Below are 9931 nucleotides of genomic sequence, written 5' to 3'. Positions count from 1 at the left end.
GGGCTTTAATATTTCATTTTCACACGATCAGTGTCGGAAACAAAAATAAAAAACACATTCAGAGATTCTGTAAATTTTATTCATCTGCTTATTATCTGTACAGCCTGTCCAATCAATTAGGATTTACCAGATACAGACACTTCTGGGAAAAATTATATTCATTCTATAATGAGGAAAATCTTCTGAGAGGTTTTATTTCTTTATCACTTGTGGGAGAAGAGAAATGGTGAGGGAAATGAGCTGCTGCAGATAACATAAAAGATATAAGACGCTATGCAGAGGTAGTACCTAGTTCTGGTTGGTAGTCCTGCTTGGTAAGGTACCTACTTTTGGGTTGATACCCCCAATTTATTTCTTTATAGCTCAGTAGGATGCACAACCAGCTGACATCTCCAGCACAATGACCTTAGCATTCAGTGCAAGATGCTTACAAAAATGTTGAATTTAGGCCTCTGTGAACTGGTAGTCCTCTCCAAATGGGACCTGTGATAGTTCTGGCTCTGCTTTTCTATCATTTTATCTTTTCTTCCTGTAGATTTGTCAGATATAGGTGTTTTCTTCCATATCTTTTGTTAGTTTTTCCTTCCTAATCTATCAAAAATATTTACATCAGTTTTCCATAAAAATATAAAAAGAAGTAACAGCAGTGAAAATTAGCTTGGATATTCCCTACTGAATGAACTGTGAGCATTGACACTGCTCCAAACATCAACAGTGAGTGCATTAAAGTATTTTGAACAACAAAGCAAACAATAAGAGAAACGTACTTTTCAAATGCTTCCCATGAGCCACTAAAGGAGGATAGAAGCAACTCAGCAAGAGTTGCTTCTTAGTCATGATATTCTAACCCTTCTAACCCTTCAGGATTTATAAATTACCTCTTTCTCTCTGGTAGATATATTTCCCAACATCTAACTAGAAACCCACAGCTGGGTCCCAGGAAGAGTCATCATGTACACCAATGACCCATCCCAGAGTGGCATTATGACTTGTCTTAAATGCCATTAAGAGTAAGGTCAGTTCTCACAATCCAAGACCAAACATACTGCCCTGCTTATGTGAAGTACTTCTTATTCTGTACAATATTCCTCCACAGAAAGGAAATACATGGCTGAAAAAACTAGCTTTGCTTTATAATGAAATCACAAATCATAAAATGTTGTAAACCTGGTTGTCACAGTAAACTTTTTTTTCAAATCAACCAAATTGTGTAGATCAATAGGTCTTAGGATAAACCTAAAAAAAATTGTCCAATTAGGAAACTGTAGATAAAAAACAGTCATTCTTCCAGGATATGAGAATCTTGGACTCTGGAAAGAGTGTTTTAATATCATACTGTGTTTTTCCCGTGTCTTCCTGCACACTTCGATTCACATGTTATTATTTCACCAGTTTCATTGTTTCTTACCAGTAATTTCTTATTAATTTTCTGTACTATAGGTATTAAAAGTCTTTTCAAAAGTGAAAAGATTTTTGCAAGCTGAAATCACTTACCTCTCGTGTTTGACTTTTATCTACATATTTGTTCCATATTTGTGGTTCAAAGGCTAGGGAATACCTCATCAAATTTCTATAAGCATTTTGAATTTTATTTCTGCATTAAATATACTAATTTATATTACTTTCATTTTTACTGACTGATCAGTTTTCTGTCATATGTTTTAGCAGTGTTTTCTTCTGCTGCCTTATTTATATTAGCTCCTTTATCAATGTTTTTACATATAGCTTAGTTTTCCTGTCCCTTTTTATTTGTATAATTGAAGAACTTTCACTACTTGTTTTAATTTTCTTTCCCAGTTTCAACTCAACTAGGCTTTTGTCCATTCTTGTTTTATTTTTGCCCTTTTTGACCCCTGAGACAGAGCTGTCCTTGTTGATCAATACCTGTTTTTATTCCTTTTAAGTTCTTTATTCACTCTTCATATCCTATGTGAGGTGTTTCTTCCTCCAGAGAAGTCTGTACCTCTTTCCTACTAAGATATATTTTTTTGCTCTTGCCTGCAATACAAGCTTCAGATAGTGTTTGCACCTTTGACTTAATTCCATGCTGCCACTAGGTTCAAATCCTTGAATTATCTGGTTCAGTAAACACTAATAACTAATTTCTTCATTTCCTGAAGTTTGCTCTTCTAAAACCCCAGAATTCAGCCATATGTTCATTTTTGTTTGTGTTGCAATCAGCTCATTATTACTCAGTATAAGCTAATTTTTACAACCAGCCCCTGTACTTCTCACTTCTGCTTACTTAGAGTAACTCTAAAGTAGCACCAGCACCTTTATTACTTCATAAATGATGTTTTATATAAATTTGTCAACCAATGCATAAAAAATGTTTAAGATCTCCTGATACCTAGGATGGCATTTTTGAATATAGATTTCAGAAAATTAAAGTCTTCCAAATCTACCTTTCCTTTCCTTTCCTTTCCTTTCCTTTCCTTTCCTTTCCTTTCCTTTCCTTTCCTTTCCTTTCCTTTCCTTTCCTTTCCTTTCCTTTCCTTTCCTTTCCTTTCCTTTCCTTTCCTTTCCTTTCCTTTCCTTTCCTTTCCTTTCCTTTCCTTTCCTTTCCTTTCCTTTCCTTTCCTTTCCTTTCCTTTCCTTTCCTTTCCTTTCCTTTCCTTTCCTTTCCTTTCCTTTCCTTTCCTTTCCTCTCCTCTCCTCCCCTTCCCCTTCCCCTTCCCCTTCCCCTTCCCCTTCCCCTTCCCCTTCCCCTTCCCCTTCCCCTTCCCCTTCCCCTTCCCCTTCCCCTTCCCCTTCCCCTTCCCCTTCCCCTTCCCCTTCCCCTTCCCCTTCCCCTTCCCCTTCCCCTTCTCAATGAGTACTGCAATCCAACTTCTGAAATATCATGCCTATTTCTTACATCCTAGTTTTGTTTTTGCTTTTAAAATCCTTATATTTTTATTTTCCTCCATTCATATAAATTTCTTTTTTGTGTTTCCACATATATCAGAATTTTTAGGATTTCACTGACTACTTCCTAGATTAAAATTTCTTGTTAAAGTTAGCATGAATCCTAAAATACTGATAGACTATGTAATCAAAATCTATTCTTTGAGAAGGTTAACATCATCTGAGTATTAAAATTCCTGAAATATTCCTGTTAGTACCAGTCCCTGTGGTACATGTCAGTCCTCACAGATTTTATTGTGTTTCCCCCCCTTTCTTGAAGAAATAGTGTAATTTCCTGAAATTCCATTTCCCATCAAGTCTTTTTATATCCTATGCGTAATCAGTCTCAGTTCACATCAGTGAGAACTTGATGGTACCATTTATTCTTCCAATATGAAGGATAATATGTATCTTCTTCCTTGCTACAAAAAGCAGCAATCTGGGTCATGCATTATTTTTCAAAGGCAAGTCCAGATTGTGTGATTCTTTGCAAATTAGGCAGTCCAGAGAAATCATAAAGGGAAGAATGAATGTTACTGTTAACATTTTAGTGATTTAATATTTCAGAGAAGTAATTTCAGAAACACCATTTTGATATTAGGTTTAAATTGACTGATGAGGCCATGTCTGTCATTTTTGGATTCCAGGTTACAAATATATTTCATAAAAGCATAATGCCATCTAAAATTACTAAACCAAAAATAGTCTCAGATTTTGAAGTACTGCAGCCCATGTAGACATGTCTATATTATCCTGAAGAAATTAACAAAATGATAAAATGTTATGTTGTATAAATTTTTTACAAAGCCATATCTGTTCTTCTTGCTCAGAACTGAGCGAGCTCTATAAATCTAATGGAACACAGAGTTCGGAATTAAACATTGTCATTAGTTGGCCGTTTTACATAAAGTTGAGTAATGTACAAAACCTTCACAGTACTCCTAAAATCAATAATTTAGAGCTAAGTTGGAATTTAAAATGTTCATGTTCCCTTGATATAAACACTCCTGTGGAATCAAATTTAGTTAAAATGTATAAGTCATCAAGATATGCAAATGTAATCTGTGTATGTAAATGCAAAAGCAATGATCAGGGTGATACAGATCTGCAGCATGGCTGCTTTTGCTTGAAACTTGTTTTAAAGTCCTATTAACTGTAACTACAGAAAACTTCACTACATCAAGTTTATTAAAAAGTCCACAATATTATTCAAACATGCTCTCCACATTTGAATGTTTAGCTAGTTCATGCTAGCTCATATTCTAATCATTAATGGAAATGCACACAGCAAATGGAAAGAAAAACTCCATCAACTTTCTGCCTGAAAAATTTTAGTTGTTCGTTTAAAACAATTTTCTCAGAGGAGAGTCATGACTCAGGAAAGTAATTCCACAGTTTTCATACTTTTTGATCAGATCTGAAAATACTTGACTTGCTGACACTATGCCCAGATTTTGATTCTCTGAAAGAGTTACTGAAAATTCTGAGAATCTTATAAAACATTTTAATCAATTAGACAACAAAATTCAGTGCACAGGATATTTTATAAGGTAAATTCTAAAAATGCCCTGGATTATGTTAGATCCAACATAAATCAAACATTTAGCAATCTATACAGATATTAATTAAGCCTTAAAAATCAGTACCTTTTGTTTTCTATTATAAAAAAACCCCCAAAAATCAAAAAGAAACCAAAAATGCCAAACCAAAGAGGGTTTTGCTTCATTTACAGTTAGATTCACAACTGCCTATGCCCTACTGCCATACCCATTTAGAGTTCTTTTTCTCGTGGAAGCTTTAATAGTCTTTTTAAAATATCGATTGCCTCCAATACCTTGTCCAGAAAGATCACATAAGTTAGGATATCCACCTTTACTATGTGTAGATTTAGAGAAATGAGACTTTGAATCTGCCTTCTGTCCCAAACTGATATTTAAATGTTTATACAGAAGAAAAAATCCAATAAGAGAAAGTGAGGCATAACTGGGTTAGAAGTAGAACCCTCCCTGAATGCATCTAATGAGCAATCTTGAAAAGTTTACAATGTGGTCTGTATTCAAACACAGAAATATATAACACATTATTCTGCTTTGCAGCTGAGGTAGTGTAACATGGAGATATTAAAGGCTGAATCCACCAAAGATTTTAGATGCTGTACTGTCTACTGATTTTCAGAACAGTCTGCTTAACCTATATCTACTTCATGAATCTTGATCAGGTAGATAAGAGAAAATGAAGCTGCTGAGACCTGCAATAAGGAAAAAAATTCTGAATGTATTCAGAAGTAGAACTAAGATATTTGGGAAATATTTATGGTTAACTTACTAAAGTTTCTAGGGATTTATATGTTGAATTTATTTTTCTTTGTGGATTTGAACCTAAACTTTTCCAAGGTCAGACAGGACATTTGTGGTAAAGCTGTCAAAAACCTTGGAATCTCTTGGGTCCAAGATCAATGCATTACCCACAATATTGCCTTCTCTCAATAGAAATCAGACTCAGATATTGTGTCTTGCAAGTTGACTTAATTGCTACTATTGCTTACATAAACATTAGAGTGTGTGGAGCATTCTTATAAATTGTGTGCAACACCTGCAATTAATTTTGATGTTCATTTGCAGGTCATCATGTGCAAGATTTGCTGATACTAAATAATTTCCCTATCTTTATGCTAAAAAAAAAAAAAAAAGACTAGTCAAAATCCAACCTTCATTATATATACTTGAACGATGATAGAAACTTTATAAAGTCATTAGTGTCTACCTGACTCTATCTTCTAAATAGCCCTGTATGTCAACAAACACCTTTCTTTCTGACTATGTCTTGGAATATTACCTATTTCACTGGATTGAGTGAAATAAATTGATATACTTCCGATTTTATATCATTAAGACTGGGGATAATTTTATAAGTGAAAATTAAATAATAAACTCTAGAAAAACCTAATAAATTTTTCAATTTTAAATTTGCTGCAGCTTTAATAAAAATATAGGCTCTTTTACTGGTAAAGTTCTGAAAAAATGAAGCATTTCAGTCGGATTCAGTATTTCCTTTTTATTCCACTTCTTTTCTTTAAATCCCTCCTACTTCCAATATGTTCAGAAATAGTTTTACCAAGGCCTGCTAGATGTCAACTTTATTCATTTTACAACAGCATTGCAATATGAGTATCCATGTTGTTCTGACTATTTTTATTGAAAAAAATCCCCATACTTCTTCAAAAACTCATGGCTAGTGAACAGCAAATCAGGACTTTGTCACACATAGAAAATAATTGATAGTGAAGCATTCTGGGAAGGGAGGTTTTTTTTAAGATACAGTGTTCAGGAAATACATTGTTTTTTCTTTAGGTGATCTGCCAATGATGTAAGCTATGTAAATGCATATGAATGGAATCATGAATCTGTCACTTTAACATGATAAAATAGGGGTTTTCAATCTTCAAATTATCAAATGTGATATGCCTACAGTACCTTTACTGATTTAATAAATAGAAAATTCATGAATTTGGTGTTTCTATTAGTTTAAAACTAGTCTTTTACAATTTCAGATGTTTGGCCTCACATACCAGTCCAGATCTTAAAGATTGTGAAGCTTATTCAGAGGCTTCCTTTCCCTACCAGCTTTCTTTTGCCTAGAATTAAGCTTTTTAGTTAGAAATGGAAGAAAGTTCTTCATTTTTTAGTTAGTTATCTTCCTAGATCACTATGGACTGGGGAAATATCTTCATTGTCTCCAAAAAATTCTAAATGAATCCTACTACAGAGATTTTTGAAGACACAGTCTTAACTCTGTTTATTAATAGAAATCATGTGTCTTAATGAATTTTGTGAATGCTGTGACACCCCATTATCTGGAAATTTATCACTGAGAGTCTAATCCAAAGGGATTTTAGATAACTGCTAAACCATATCAAAATACAGGCCAGCAGTGTCGACATGCACAATCTGCTATTTTTTCCCATATACTCAGTTTCGTGTCCTGACAGGTCATTCCTTTGTGGATTACTTAGCAACCTTTTGAGGAGAACATTTTGACACAAATTAAGTATATGCTTTTACTTGAAACAAATAGAACTATTTATTTGCACATTCAATGGGAGATTCTGCACTAAGCCCAAATAGTTCGTCAGTTTCTAGACATTTCTTGTTTTATGACATCAGATGCAGCTGACATCTTTTTACTGATCACTTAATGCAAATGGCATTCTGCCACAACTACTAAACCTAGATAAAGGCTTCTAACTCTAGGATGCTTTGGGGATAAAATGAGGCTTTTAAAGCTGTAAGTAATTAGATAAAATGTTTATAAAAGAAAGAAAAGTGTGCTGAACTTTTTTTAACTGAAGTATTTACATTTTCTAACTGACAAAGACCTTTAATACATTTTTGTGTGTGTGTGGGTGTACCAGCTGTTCTATATGTAAAGTAATACTAAGAGTTTTCTGTGGCTGTTAACCATTACAAACTTCTTTCTTGAAAGGAACTGTGCCTTATGGTATAAAGTCTGTCTGTCAGAAAGTTTAGTTTTTTAATACATCGTGTAGTTTTTCACACTATCTAACTTCAAGTACCTCATTTGCATGCCGAAATTAGAAAACAATCTTCTCTGGAGAGTTCAGGTTTCTTAATCTTACCCCTGACCACTTAAGCCAGACACTAGACACGAATGATCCATTAACTGCAAATGGCTGTGAGAGGAACTGAGTGGGTAGATGGGAGTACCTCAGCTTTATGTAAATCTTAATATATTACATACATATATATGTATATGTATGCCATAATTTTTTGTTAATGTTTGTAAGTAATCAAAGCATCATAATGAGGAAAAGTGTATTTGTGTAATACAACTTGGCAAAAAAAAGAGTGGGCTTGAGAAAAATCTTATGTAGGCTCTACTGACTTAAAGAACAGAGAAAAAATCTAGTAATATCAAGAATTTGTGTAAGAGACCTTAAAGGTTGAGTATTGCCTGTATTACCACCAGGGTTTGAAATCCTCTTTAAAGAGTGCAATCTCTATTTTCATTGTCCATTTTCAATACAAAAAAGGACAAGAAACAAACAAATACTAACGGAACAAATTAGTTACAGTATTTTCCTATTCCTTTGTGGAGGAAAACTTTTCGATTAACTGTTTCCAGGTGTGTGTTTTAGCATTATTGCTTTGAGAATTTGACTGATAATAGCAACAAAAAAGTGTGTAGAAGGAGTGGCTGTATAATTTGTTATAGCAGTCAAGCACTCCTAGGTGCTCAGTAGCACATCTCAATTGCAGTGTTATGCCAAATGCTGTCTTCTTTTGACCTCCAGAATAATGTGTCTAGGTGTGCTATAAATATTTAATAGCTCCTTTAGTTTCCTATGTAATTATTTTAATCTTGAATGGATACACAGTAAAGGGCTGAAGAAAATATTAGGGAACAATAAAGACATTGTACAAATTATTTTAATTATAAAACAAATTTAGTTTATTCCAAGTGGATAAATTATAATGTCAGAGCTATTACCAATGGAGTCTCAGACATTCACCATCCTATATTATCTGCAAAAGTCCTGGATTCATCCAGAATACTTAGCAGGTTGATAAAATCCTTTATAGGGATGATTAAAAGTACAGTGCTTTTTTGTCAGCTAAAAGCCTCACTGATACAGCTAACAGTGAGATTTTTCTTTCCCCAGATTGCTCAAAGATGAGGGATAGCTGGGTATACCAAAGGGTTTGGCTTCTTCTGTACTAAAGGGAAAAAGGAAAGAATGGTGTCTGTCTTGCAATTCCCTGAGCTCCTACCTGAAGGCTGGTTTCCACACAGATGAGCATTGTGGTTGTACGACTTATCCTTCCACTTGGCTCTTGACCTCTTTTCTCTAGTGAGCTTAAGATCAGGAATCTTGTTTGTCTGAAAAAAAGGGAGGACTGTGGCAACCAGAGATTGACCTGGAAACTGCTATCTTAGGAGGATGAAGATTTTATTTAAGTATCATTTGCTGCATGTAGTCAGTGATAAAGTATGAACTACCTATGCTGGGTTTTTATGCTGCTCTGAAACCACACTTTTCTTGTAATTACTCCCAATTCATCTGCATGCACAAGGACACAAGTGCTCATGCATAAGTGCATGCATGCACAAGTAGTACAAGGATCTTTTCCTTGCTGTTTGCTAAATACAAAACTCTAATTCTTGTCCAATTATTTGGGTGTTCCTTTTGGTTTAGATTTCATGTACTATAACTGTCAATACATATATTCTGTATAAATAAATAATATTTATTAGAATAAAGCTGTTTGGTAACATTTATATATATTTCTAAATCTGTTTTCCTTTCAACTCCACACATCATCATCATCAATTTAACCATAAAAAATATTGAGATAAAAAGTGGATTTTTTTTCCATTTAATCTAATATAATTAACACCTGCAGTCAGCTGAATATATATTGAATTATTTTGAAAATACTTTCTTTGTATATTAGTTGAGAATGCCAAGCTAAAAGAGAAAAGGCTAAAATATACCAGAGAACTTTATCCATGAAATCACAGAATGATTTTGATTGGAAGAGACTTTAAAGTTAGTTCCAATCCCCGTACCTTGGGCAGGGACATCTTTGTCTAGACCAGGTTGCTCCATCCAAACTGGACTTAAACACCTCCAGGGACAGGGCATTCAATGTTTCTCTGAGAAACCTGTTATGGTTCCTCACCACCCTGTGAGTAAAGAATTTCTTCCTCATTTCTAGTCTAAACCTACTCTTCTTCCACTTACAGCCATTCTCACTTGTACTATCACTGCATGGCCTAGTCAAAAATCCCTCTCCAGTTCTCTTGTTGTCTCCTTTAGGTATGGGAAGGTTGGTATAAAGTCTCACTGGAGTCTCCTGCAGAGTGAATAATTTCAATTCTCTTCTGTCTTCATGGGAGAGGTGCTCTAGGCCTCTGATCATGTTCATGGCCTCCTCTGGATTCACTCTGACTAGTCCATTTTCTGCTTCTACTAGGGGCCCTAGAGCTGGATATGGTATTCCAGATGGCATTTCACAAGAGAAGA

General features: G+C 34.4%; 1 long non-coding RNA gene across 1 annotated transcript in view; it reads right to left on the bottom strand.

Moving 5' to 3' along the window:
* Positions 1–207: 207 nt before the first annotated feature.
* The window catches only part of LOC135295422 (uncharacterized), a 31819-nt gene continuing 22095 nt past the window's right edge, over positions 208–9931 (bottom strand). Inside the window, exons 4-5 of the long non-coding RNA XR_010357515.1 lie at positions 8676–8784; positions 208–591 (exon numbers count right to left, since the gene is read on the bottom strand). This is a non-coding gene — a long non-coding RNA (uncharacterized LOC135295422). The remainder of the gene's footprint in view (positions 592–8675; positions 8785–9931) is intronic.

This window comes from Passer domesticus, chromosome 2 (assembly GCF_036417665.1).
Source record: "Passer domesticus isolate bPasDom1 chromosome 2, bPasDom1.hap1, whole genome shotgun sequence".
Classification (NCBI taxonomy): Eukaryota; Metazoa; Chordata; class Aves; order Passeriformes; family Passeridae; genus Passer; species Passer domesticus.
The sequence above is the reverse complement of the archived record's forward strand: the minus strand, read 5'-3'. Positions and strand labels throughout refer to the sequence as shown.